The 13,489-nt window shown below is 41.4% G+C and overlaps 1 protein-coding gene across 5 annotated transcripts in view; it reads right to left on the reverse strand.

Annotated features, from left to right (window-relative positions):
* Positions 1-13,489, reverse strand: part of SGMS1 (sphingomyelin synthase 1) — a 224,697-nt gene that overhangs the window by 75,742 nt on the left and 135,466 nt on the right. For 3 of the 5 annotated variants that reach the window (XM_087824421.1, XM_087824420.1, XM_016220774.2), the window contains one exon: positions 11,724-11,804. The gene's annotated coding sequence lies outside the window, so the exon portion shown is untranslated. Of the gene's footprint in view, positions 1-3,304; positions 3,323-3,906; positions 4,028-11,723; positions 11,805-13,489 lie in introns of those variants that run through there. The other 2 variants (XM_016220775.2, XM_087824422.1) reach the window with 2 other exon arrangements.

Genomic DNA, 13,489 nt, shown 5'->3' on the forward strand with positions numbered 1-13,489 from the left:
CAACACTCCCTGAAGGAGTGAAAGCAGGAGCAGCAACAGAAGACTAACATCTAACGCATACAGTTTACTGTCGGGCTCTGTTCTTAAGCACTTCACATGGGTTATCTCACTTAATCCTTGAACATTTTCAACAGCCTTTGAGGTAGGCATTATTATCTGCCTTTTACGAATGAAGAGACTGAGGCACAGAGAACAAACAACTTGCCCAAGGTCAGGCTCCAAAGTCCCTGTTCTTAACCACTAATCTACAGCACTTCAAAGAACTGTGGGATTATCAACATTTGGTTCTGAATAGTCCATCTCTACGAATGTGTGAGGTTTTCCCCCAGCTGTATCAAGGGCCCTCATCAAGTGACCTCCGTCAAGTCTGACACCATTCTCCAGATCATCCCTCCTTCGGTATGGCAAGACGCAAGCAAGTCCACTTATCTATAATGCTGTCCAACCCACATTTGCCCATCTTGAGTTAAGAACACAAAGCACTTCCTCAAATGTCTTGTTAAAGCAGACATGTCATCTATAGCAATGTTGATATACTTGTCCAGTAACTATCAAAAAAAGAAATGAGGTTAATTGGAGAGGAGTGATGCTAAATACTGATCATCACCATGTTTTCTAAGTGATCCCCACCCATCTTTTCAAAAATATGATTTTCAATTCTGCTAGACACCAACACAAGCTCTGAATCTAAAGTTTCTGGAATTTACCATCTCCCCTAGTTTTGAAAATCAAGTTGTCTGGCACACTTCTTCCTCTCTATGATTTTCACAAGATTAACCCCAAGAGGTTTTATCATCACACTGGCATGTTCTTTCAACATTCTCAGGAACTTGAGGCACTTAAAGCAGCTAGGATTTAGAGAGGTTTAAGGAGGAAGCCAGGGCATCCTTGCTGTGCCTGGGAAGGTGGGTGGTGAAATGATAAGGTAGGGGTGTGAGCAATAACCAGTGCTGGAACAAATGCTGGGGTACATGGTCTTCTGAGAAGGTGGCACTGTTTATGATGACATCCTTTCCCACTTCCATCTAGCAAGAAAAGCTTTAGTACTCATAATAGCGCACCTTTCATAACCTGACCACTCTAAATAGGCAGGTCCGGCGCAAACTGATGTGCTAAGAGAAACTTTAAAACATTTCACACAGCATATAAAATACTGCAGGTGTGCATCCACACACAGAGAATTCAACTGCTGGAAGTGCATGGACCCAGCTGCTTGGTTTTACAAGTACAGACACCTGAGTCGCACTTTGGGAGGAGCAGGATGAACATGCACATCCAGAACTAAAAGTGCTTCAGGAACAAAGGAGGAGGCCACCACCACCTGTATTAACAGGTTCACCAAAAACAGGACTTGCTTAGTTAATATTTGAAAACCAAAGGCTTCCAGAGCAAATGCACTATTCCCTGAACTTTGACATTTTGGCACAGGGGCCATGAGAAGCTTTAAAATCACTTAAAAATCTCCTTTGAACCAAGATCTTCCTCTTGATTATTTCACAAAGAAAAATTAACACTATTTTGTTAGGAGCAATTGGAGTCACCTAGGAAAAATTACAAACCTTACGTGCTAAGTTCTAGTGTAAACTAAATTAACTAGCTGTGAAATATGGAGCCGATTATGTAACCATGCCGGGACTGTTTCTTGAACTATAAAACAGATAATAATACCTCTACCTCTCAGCATTATTTTGAAGATTAAATGAGGCAGTGGGTGCAAAGCATCTTAGTGCCTGATAAAAGCGGGCTCTTTAAATGTTCGGTTCTGTTACCTCCATTAGGATGAAACCTGAGTCAAAATCCAACTTTAATTATCTCTCCAGATTTTAGACATCTTAGAGATTTAGTAAAGTATTTTCCCATTCTTACCACCTGAGGGGGCTTTCCAACTACCCCAGTGGAATTAGGGCCCTTTCTCCCAACATCACAGGCTGTTTCTCAAAAGAAATGGGATCCCAAGTTGTTACTTCTCACACAGAGACACTTAATTAGTTAAACTCAAAGCAACTGAACTTCCAATTAGTCTATGAGCTTGGAAATAGTGTTAGTATTAGTTCAAGGTGTAAATAATTAAAAATTCTAACAAATTATTTTAATGACCCCACTTAGAAATGTGATTAATGTCTAGAAAAGTTTCCTTCACAGACCTGAAAAAGTCAATTGCAAAGAACTTTACTCTTTCTTTCTGTTACAGAGCCTATCTACCACATTAGGGTCTGTATCTTCATAAATGAAGAAGTATAATGATAACATTGTAAGTTCCTGCCACCCTTTATACTACTGGAATGTCTTCTACCTGCCTTTCCAGGACGGTCAGTGTTTCTGATGGTGATATATGTCTGTTGCAATAATCACAAGATTCTGCTTCTCCTGTCCCCTACCTCCCTCTCCTCTTGCAAGAAAATAATTTACTTGCAGCATACAAATCTATGCACTAATTTCTTACATAAAAAGTAGATTTTTTAAAAAGAAGCTCACATACTATTTCTACATAAATTTAAAAGTGATAATCAACTCAACAAGCTTAAGAGTGGAAAGGGAATACACCTTAAGTCTCCAGATTCCCCGCTGTAATACAACTCAGGTAACAACTCCAGAGAGCAAACACAAATAGGAAAAAATAAAAAAGCAAATGCTATGCTCTCTCCTCAGTGTATTTATTTCCACAAATTCCGCAGAGCAATTACCTGGCCACAGTAAATAGAAAGCATAGCTGTGGAGTAAACATGTTCACTCCACAACACAGGAGCACGTGCCTCCTCCTGGCACTGAGCACAGATCTCACTCAGCAGCTAAGCTTCTCGCCAGCCCAGGGAGGTGGCTGAGGGACCTTTCATTTACTTCGTTCCGGGGCTGGAGTCTGAGAAAGTGAGTATTTCCCCAAACTTGGTAACAAACTGTAAATACAATTCCACTCCCTCAAGAACCTCCACTAGGAAAGCTTGATAACCCCAAACCGAAACCATCGCCTGATCCTTGGCCATGGAAAGCAGCCCCCAAAATTGAGAGCAGTGGCACTGCCTACCTATAGCTGCCCCGCTGCTTCGGGGGGCAGCCACACCGGGGGAGTTCTCAGGTGTCAACAGCCACTGTCCATTTTATCATCAAGGCGAGATCAAGCCCAAACTAAGGGTCCCTTTACTTCCCCACGGTGGGGGCACGGCAAGGATGGCGTTTGTGGGTTTTCTGCAAGGCAAGAAAGGCTCTTTCCCCCTGCGCGAACCAGGTCCCCCCGTCCGTGGGACCCAGCGCCTGCCCCAGGCAGTATTTTAATGAACCACAGCATCCCACACGGAGCAACACTTACGGTGTCTCCTCTCCGGAGGCGACAGTCCCGGCCAGGGCAAAGTTCCTGGGGCACTAAGTTTGCGCGCCGCGGCTCCGGCTCCGGCTCCGGCTCGGGCTCCGGCACGGCCGGGTGCGCGCTGCCTGCCGGGCGCTGCCGCCGGGCGCGGGCGGAGGGGCGCGGGCGGAGCGCGGCGCGCGGCCTCCGCGGGCGGGGCCGCCTCTCCCGGGCCCGCCAGCTGCGGGGCGAGGACGGCGGTGCTCGCGGCGCGGCGCCCGCGGCCGGTGCTCCCGGGGGCGGCTGTGCGCAGACAGGCGGCCCAGCCCCAGGCGCCCGCGGGAGGCGGCCGGCGGAGCGGGCAGCGGAGGTTTGGGGAATGCAGGGCGCGGCCCTCCAACCCAGCAAAAAAGAAGTGAGTCAGCCCGTGCGATCCTAACCAATAAGCGCGTTCAGTCGGTTAAGGCGGAACTTTCCTTTCTTGATTTATATCAGGCTTAGGAGCCTTTTGCAGCCTTTTTTTTTTTTTTTTTTTTTTAACTTAAGCCTTCAGCAACTTCAAGAAAATGTAGATGGCCTTTTAAAAACTCTTATAAAACAAGGATTAATCTTGTTATGATAGATACCTGAACAATGGATGTACGTTGATTTCTATTCCCCAGTAAAAGTTCCTGAGTTAGGGAGCGATCCGGGGTGTAATGAGGATGGTGGCATCGGGAGTCCCAGCAGATTTGGATCTGACTTCTGACACTGTATGACCTCGGGCAGGATAGTCACCTGCAATGAGGGCGACAAAACGCTCACCTAACAGAGCTTGACGGACAGGTGACATGTATTAACACATGCAGAGAATTTGGCACAGCACCTGAAACAGAGGAGGCACTTAAACAAAGCTGTCTTGTCCCTCTGAGTTCTGTATCAGAATCTCCAAAATTGTGGACAAACTGGCCTATAATTTTTCTGTTATTCTTTTTTAAAGATCCAAAGAATTTTAGAGCTGAAATAGTTCTTTGGTATTGCATGGTCTGAATCCCTTAAGTGGTGAAAAAACAGAAGCTTTTGGTTTAGGATTCTTGGATTTGGTGTTCTTATTATACATCAGAAATTTTATTAGTAGCAAAACAAAGGGCTTAAAATTGCAATGATTTCATTTATGTCACAATTAAACCGACTTTTTAAAAAGTAAGAGTAATTTTGGAAACACTCTTCCTTTCTGGGTCATTGTGCCCTAACCATTATTTTGGAATAAAAATATTTAAAAGAAACTAAGTAATTGGGAATTGGCAAATTACAGGAAACTACAGAGCTGGTAGGTCCGAGGACTAGTTAAGAAGTAAGTTGATTACTAGTGAGGGTCCGGAGTTTTTACAGAGGAGGAGTTTTTTTTCAAGTTACAAATTAAACCTTCTTGGCTTTGGAGAAGATCTCCTGAGTGTAACTTTCTCATAGTTGTTTAGAACCAGTCATTCTATAGGCCAAGATTTCTTCATAATACTCAACAGTCAAATATAAGATCTAAAGTGAGATCCAGGGATCTAAAATGCTACTTTTTCTCCAAACCAGGACTGAAGGCTGGAAAGAACTGCACCAGCAGTCAAGTGCTCCTGTCCTAACCCCAGCCCTGCCAGTAAGTGGCCAGGTGTGTGGCCCAAGGCAAACTGCTCCATCTCTCTCTGAAGACCTCTAAGAGTTCTTCTACTTGGAAAACCAACTTAAGGTCAAAAAGAGCAAGCGCTAAGGTACCACACAGGGAATATAGTCAATTATCATGGTAATAACTGCGTATGGTGCCAGATGGGTACTAGACTTAACAGAGTGATCACTTCATTAGGTATATGTGTCTAATCATTATGTTGTACACCTGAAACTAATATAATATTGTACGTCAACTATAACAAGAATAAATTTAAAGAAAATAATCTAAAAAAAAGATTTAAAAAAAAATTTTTTTTAAAGGACAGGTGCAAGATAAACCTCAGCAACAGGCATAGTTGGTGCTGTATTGTAGATGATATAAAGCTGATAAACCTCTCTTACATTCTCATATTCTTCACAAAGGTAATCTTATTGTTTTGGACACATTAAGATTCTGGAGTCACCTGAGCTCCCTCCCTCTCTCTTGGCAATTCACTATCAACAGGTATGATGACAGCTTCCTAGGGTTTTTGACATCTGTACCATTTTTTCCATTCCTGGTTCAGGCATTCGTCCCCTCGTGCCAAGTTCAAGTATCGCAGACGTGTTGTTTCAGCTGCCAGGTCCCTCCCGCTCTGTGCTCCCAACACATCACTACCATCACATGACAAGTGTCAAAGTCCAGTGTGCCATCACGTCATGAACCTTTCCTCTCTCTATCAATTAAACAACTATAGTTTTACAATAGAAACCAAAAGGAAACCATTTGCTTCATAGGCAACTTTCCTCAAACATTCATATAAGTATGTATTTTTAAGCACATCAATTTTTTGCTTGCAAAACTATCACAATCAGTTATACTAGCCAAACTGAGAATACGTTGGCTGTTATACCAAGAACAACAGCTTTTATATGAGACTATATATATATAAAACCAATGTATATATGAGCAATTCAATAAACTTCATAACACTACAGTCTGAAAAAAGGCCACTGTATGTGTGTATGCAGACATAGATGCACTGAGATACATGAAAGAGAAAGGGAAAGCTAGCACATACGGGAAAGAGAGAGCTAATCTAGTTTGCTTCTATTGCCTAGGATCCAGTCAAGCTTAAAACCCACAGAGTGGGAGCGCCATTCAGGAAGAAGGAGGGCTTTGTAACTATGTCCACCTGCAATCATAACTCAAAGCACTTCAAAGATGTTCACAATAATCCTTATGCTTCAGACGTAAGGATGCGATCACCAAGTGTTTCAGAACATTCTCACAGTAGAAAAAGGGTAATTATTTCTAGGATGTCTTTGTTGCCGGAAGTTAAAATACAAAGCACAAAGATTGTCATTCCACAGTTTTTAAAAAGTAACAATTAGCCCAATGTCATGATGCTTAATCATTCATAAACTGGCCTTCACCTCTCCAACCCCCACCTCCCTTCCACTTAAAAAAACCCTCTGCCAAATAACCGACCTGGCCCACGTGTTCCCCTAACGCAGTGGGCACATTACCACCTCCACACCTGGGCGTACACCATGCCCTCTGTCTGATGACCCTCCCTCACTCCTCTGACTGCTTATCACCTTCCAGACCCACTCAAACCCTTGCTTTTCCCAAAACCCTCCTCACTGGCTCAAGCCCCGGGGAACGCTCCTCTCCTCCAAATGCCTAGACCTCTTACACTTCCTTCTCAAAGCTGACTTACAGAACCTTAGCATCTTCCTTCTTTGGGGGATCCCTGACTTTTTTTTCTCACCAGATGACAAGTCTATTCAAGGCAGACATTGTGTTTCCGGGGCCTCGTATCCCCCTGCCCAGGACCTAGTAGATTCTGAACAGTCATTGTTGATATAATAATGTTTAAGTTATATAACAACCGCAAGAGAAAGGAAAACTTTCCTTTGACTGCTGACACATCAAGAATAAACAAATATTATAGCTGTTTAAAGCAGTTGGCAAGCAGGACTCAAATGGCAGATGTGTTTCTTTGCTCTTTATGACATGTTCCAACAATACGGAATGAGAAGGCAAATCTGATACTTCCTAAAGGGAAGTGAAGTTTACAAGAGTGTTGTCACATAAAATCTCAGTTCCCCACACAATAACCTACTAAAGAGAAGAAAAGCATTAAGTCATTCTATCTCCGCTTTCAAGTAAGGAACACAAATGTACTTATTTGATAATGCTGCCAAAGTACCAATTCCTTCTTAAATAGAAACATCTCTCTCAGTGTACATGGTATATTAACTACCTACACGTGCTCCTAACCATAAATGGTACCAAAGGGCAGTTCTTCAAGGCAACTCATAACTACTAGAAACATCTTAAGTATCCGTTTATTTGTATGGTTTAAAATCAAAAGTTATATGACATTTGCATTAGAAAAAAACTCTGTCAAAAGAGTCATTTTATATATACACACACACAGTCACTAGTACCTTTTGATTAGTGCTAATATATTTATGCTTTTATGAGATGGGAATAAATGGTGCCACTGTTCTCAAAAGTTATGTCATAAATCAGTTGTCCCACTATGCAATTATATTTATTATAATTGCCCATGACAAAGACACTGACTTCTTAAGTATTCCAAGTATAAACAATTAAATAAATTAGTCAGCATTCTTTTACTTGCAGGTTAACAGAAATGGCACTTGAAGAAGCACAGGTAAAAGCAAGGGGGCATTCACTGAAAGTCCCTGGGACTTATTCATAATAAATTAACAGTGTGCCTTTCAAATCAAAGTGGAGAAGTGGTCAGAAGTAAGAATACAGAAACCAGCTGAATTCATAATCAGGAAGGAAGGAAACATCTTCATATGTTGTCTTAACCCAGAAACTACTAATCAAACACACCTCTCGGAGCTCTTGGTTTCCCTTATGTCCAAAGCCAGAACTAGGAATGTAAAATTAAGTTAGATCTCCTTAGCATCGGTCAGATTACTAGACACATGACAGGTAACCTCCAAATTATTCCAAACTGAGGTAAGGTATGGCTAAGCCAAGACAAACTGGTTCTCCCAGGCAGAGCCTTGAACACGTCAGACACTGTTTTAAAAAAAAAGGAAAAGAGCACTCTGGCTAACAATGAACTCCCCTTCATATATCATAGAAAAAAGAACCAATGACATGAGGGGGGAAATCAAATCAAATAGTCAATAATTTACCAAGAGTTTAATTTTGTTGTAATAGTGTGTTAAGCAACTTATATTATGGCGAAACATTTAAGATGCATCATGTGCGAAGTTCAAGAGTTTACAATATATGCCAAAAGAAAGGACATACACACTAAACTAGTGAGTGAGTCAGTATAGACTGTTTCGCTAAAAATACAAATTAAATGGTATAGTAAAAACATGCTGAGGAGGAAAGGGAAAGGGGGAGAGAAGTTTAACTAGCTGGAAGCAATGACACAAAGAACAGCTTAAGGACGGCAGACAACCAAAATAAGGGAAATTAAGAAAAATTGAAGGTATGCAAAATCTTCATCTGAAAAACGATACTGATTCCAGTACGGCTCCCAACCGAGAATGAACGCGAGGCTCAGCACGCAGCCGCTCTGCCGCCTCCCGCAGCCCTGCTTAGCACCGCTCCCCGGCCCTCCTGGCAGTCTGCTGGGCCCGGGGCGGGCACCCCCTTCCCAGCTCCGCCCACAGTGCTCCCCAAGCACTGCCACGCCCTTCAAAGATGCTGCACAAGTAATTCGGTAACTGCACCACGACTGATGAACAGGGATGTTCATCATAGTAAAAAGCTGCGAACTGCTAAAATGCTCACTCATAGGGAGCTAGTTAAATGTACTATAAGCCACCTATGCATGGAATGCAAGTAACAATTACAAAAACAATGGAGATGTGTATTTGTCGATGTGGCATGGTCTTGGTATACTGTCAATCAAATCAGGTTTCAAAATGATATTTGTAACGATCTGTTTTAGGGCGAAAAATGTGTGTATCTAATGTAGGCATAGAGTGAGTATGGCAGAATACAAAAATCCCCAATATTAATAGTATCTCTGGGTGGCGATAATATTGATGAGTTTTCTACTCTTAAGGATTTTCATATTTTTAAAGTTCTTTCCAATTAACATTGTTAATTTTTATAATTTTTAAAAGGTATTTTAATTAAAAGGCATTAATTACTAAATACCCAATTCAAATGTCATCGGCTCCTGAAATCCTCCCTGGGGCCAAAGTTGGTTTACAGTTGTTCTTATGAAAAATAATACAATAATTAACAAATAATAATACAAGAATAAAGTCTGTTTCAACTATAAAGCTTTTTTGCCCCACCCTGTAATCTCTTATAACATCAACCACGTTTGTTTTGAAATTATAACTTTCTGTGTTCAGGCTTGACTGTCAACTCCCAAAATAGAGTAAGCCTGTCTTACTAGTACGGAAATTCACCTTCACAACCAAGACTCCCAAGTATCCAGCCAACTACTGAGTGTGTTGATTTAAACCTAATGCAAGGCTGTAAAATTTACATATTTGAAGACTACACACCTAGTAGCTCTCTAACCAAAAATTCATCTATCTATGTTCAGAAATAGCATAAGGTCCATTCTGGGGAGAGAAATTATAAATCAGAATATTTCTTTGTTAATTATTACCTCTACGTTTGTTTCAAAGTTACCAAAGATACCCTTATTCAACTCGATTGAGACAGAGGTATTTCCTAATCCAGAGGCAAGTCTCTCAGACTTCTATCCACAACTTTCCGATGTTGCAATAACCCAAGTCCATCCCCAACCCAGTAGGAACTATAAGTACCTATTGAGTAAGGAAGAAATAAGGAAAATAAATGTTTTAAGATTATGTAAGGGAATTGACATAAACGAATGTTTTGAAATATCCAAGGCATTTTTTTAAGGTTCAATGAAAAATGTGTTTTGAAAACTAAGTGGGTGAGATTTAAAATAAAAACCACCACCACAATCTTAGCTGTTACGTAGCAGTTTCAGGCTTCAATTGTTCCCTTCTACAGAGTAAGGTCAGAAAACCGAATAAACTGCTTCTTAGGAGAAACACTGAGATATCTAATCCAGTTGCCTTTCTTCCCTTCGTTTTATTCCCTAAATTTTAATTAAGCCCCTATGAACTTTAAACTGCCCAGATTTTGTTTTGTTTTGTTTTGTTTTGTTTCTCTCTCTCTGGAGACAATTCACTTTCATTAAAACTTAATTTCTGAATCAAAAAGCAAAGCCTCATGCCGTAGCCAGGACAAACCCTGGCTGCTAGTCCCTGCCGTGTCACTGCCGGAGGAAATGGAGAGCCGAGGGGACGGGCAGAAGGAAGTTCAGAAGGGAGGAAACAGTCTGCCTTATCTCCAAGCATTGCCACGCAACAACCAGGAGCAGGGAGGGCTTCGGGGGCCAATTACAAACTGAGGTAACAGCCTGAGAACTCCAGTTTAAATTCTAAATTGGTCTCAGCACTTACCTTCAATTCCAGAAGCTATGTGAGCATGACGACGCGAGTTGACAAGCAAGAATTTAAAACCAAACCTTGCTTTTATCAACCCAACCGAAGTCTTAGCACCAGGCTGAGACAGATAATTGAACATTGTGGCTTAGCTGGAGCCAGCTCATACAAATCCACTAGAGCCAACTGTCATATTCTCAGGATTTTTGGCAAGCCAGTTGTTAAACACAGCCATGATTAAAGGTCAACTTATATAAACATGCAACTGAAATAAATGATATAAAAACAAAGGAAATAAATACTCAAAAATTACCACTTCCTATTTACTATTACCTATGCTCTTGATGGGACTTGCAACTACTTTACATGGTTGGTAGATAACTATGTAATGGTGTGCTCCTGCATAATATTTCCCAACTCTGCTGGTGGTGACTTTTGCTGAAATCAGCCATGGTGGGAATATTTACACCACAGAAATCAGCAAACACTATAACCCCATACCTCCTTCCAAGAGGGCCAGATCTTAACCCACCACTGCCTAATAGTAGCTAAGGAAGTTGAGCTGGCTAATCTTCTGAGTCAAAATAAAGGCTTGTAAACTGTAAGTCAAGATACAAATATAAGGAAGGAAAGTAACTACTTCTACTGTGCCCTGTAATGTACCAATCATGACACAAAGTACTAGCCACACAGTCTTTGACCTGTGTATTGACTCATATCAAATCCAATATACAAATGAGTCAACTGAGGTTCAGAGAGTGAGTAACTATTAAAAAGCACAAGAGCAAGAGTCAGAGTTATGAATGTCTGACTCAAACATATATACCCTTTCCACCTGGCTACTCCACATACTAACACTATCATTATCACAATAAAACCAAAATCAACCACATAAAATCGCCTGATGGTTAGCAAACATTAATAGCTTCTGAGGTGTAAATAGTGACATTACACAAAGGAGAATATTGGGAAAGTGTAGACAAAGAGCTCAGTTTTATTCTTGTTCACTAAGTTTATTCGTATCTACCCCCAAAATGTACCCACAATATGCGGGTAAGAAATGGGGCCCACAGAACCAACAGGACCAAGAATATTTGTATTTGAGAGGTTTAATATAAAAGGATTCCTCTTTTAAACCTTTAAATATTTATGCTCTATCCACCAAACTGATGTACCCAACTTAAAATGACACACTCTACCAGGAAAGAATAATTTCTCAAATGTTAGCAAAAATCTTTTGAAGTACTTCTGATATTTAGTTTTAAATAGTTTCTCCTTTACACTTTTAAGTTATTCGCTTGTGCTATCCTTTTCCTGTGGTTTCTTACAGAAAATTCACCTAGTAGTCAAAAGAATTCTGAAGGGCTAACAAAAATTTACTTACTGATTACTTTTTAAAATTCTTGTCATCTTGGCTTCCTGTAAGTTACCGGCTTCTCCTGCTGTTCCAGGACATTTCCATCACCTGTCGTAAGGAGAGAAAAATGGGATCAGTTATCTGTCTAATACAGACCATTCCTTGGTTTCTATATTAGTTTTTTTCCTTTCTTTATACCCCAAAACACAGAGAAAAACACATTTGTCTCTTCCTTTCTCTCCAAAATCAGAAAGGAAGATGAGAGTAACATAAAAGATCAGCCCAAGAGGAAAAAAATTTAAAAGGCAGTATTTCTACTGTTGGGATTTGGGATGGAGAACCCCTAAAATACCCACCCTCATGTTTTCGGGATACAGACTTTTAGTCTGTTTCCTGGGAGGGAGCAGTATTAAAGTAGCCCACTTTCTGTCTCCCCCCAACTCCTTTCTTCCCTCTCCTCAAAAGTGAGTGACTAATTTGGCAGGGAGGGCTAGAAAAAGCACTGGCTCAGTGTGTGGCCGCTGCACTGAGCTGGGCAGCAGGGCCTGGAGCCGGCTCAGCTACACACAGGACGCAGGACAAGGGCCGCCTGGAGCCCAGCGGCCGGCCAGCGCGCTCGCTCCAGCTTCTCTCCCGCTGTCCCTGGGTGACAGGTCAGGGATGCGAGGGTCCAAGGCGCGTTTCAGACAAGGAAGTAACTGACTGTTCTCTAATTCTGCCTTATCAGTAATTACGCTGCTATCTATGTTGATTCCCATTCGAATCCCTGCTCTGTTTCTCAAATGGATTAAAACTTCTAGGATGGGAAAAGTGAATGATTAGGCAACCCACACCATCAAAGGATAGGTAAAACCTTTACAGTGCAGAAGTTAAACCTCGGTTCAAAGTCCTACCACTCACTAGCCACCTGACCTTGGGAAAATGACTTCTTTCGCCAGCCTCAATTTCTTCATTTGTGAAAAAGGATCACACATCCCCTACTATACTGTGTGGTTGTAAGGATTAAATAAGATGAAAAATATAATCTGCCAAAGTCAAGCATGTTTTTGTCCAACAAGGACATTATCCCAGCATCAGGAACACCCAACAATGCCCATGACCAGACTTGCTGCTTTGTCCTTATGTCCAACTCAGACACTGGAGATTTCTAATTCATGAAATAATGGAATATGCCCAGCAAAATGCCTTCATGTTTCTAAGAGGAAGACATTCAGAATATTTTACTTTTGTTTTTTAATTTTATAACATTATACAACCTAGGGATAGAAGGCGAGAAGTTCTGCTTTCTTTCCCTTCACAGAAGAGCACTAAGTGAAACACTCAACTTCTACCAGGCAGAATGCAACTATCACTCGTTTTATATGCAAAACATCTAGCAGCAAGTAGACAACACATAAAACAGAAACCTACCATCTTTCCTCACCTGGGGCCTCAGTGTTAAGTCATTCAGAGAGATTAGTAATAACTGTAAAATGGTTTCACACACTGATGTACCAGTTACAGAATAGACAGAAAGCTCAAGTTATCCAAACCGTTAGAGTGTGTTTGTGTATTTGTGCCTGTGGCATAGAGAAGGTAGAAAATGAAGCAAACACCATGTAAACCCAGAGAGTTTCCTAGTAACAAAGAAAGAACTTGCCAACATCAATAAAAATAGCAGGGAAGGGCTGACGAGTCAACGGCTCCTGGATTACACCCAGGCTGAGAGGAGCATGCTTATGGCTAGCTATAGCTTTGGACGCCTGCTCACTTGGCGTGGGAGCCTTTTAAAATGATGGGAAATGCAGAAAGCT

Source organism: Miniopterus natalensis, chromosome 14 (genome assembly GCF_054644295.1).
Source record: "Miniopterus natalensis isolate mMinNat1 chromosome 14, mMinNat1.hap1, whole genome shotgun sequence".
In the NCBI taxonomy this organism is placed as follows: domain Eukaryota; kingdom Metazoa; phylum Chordata; class Mammalia; order Chiroptera; family Miniopteridae; genus Miniopterus; species Miniopterus natalensis.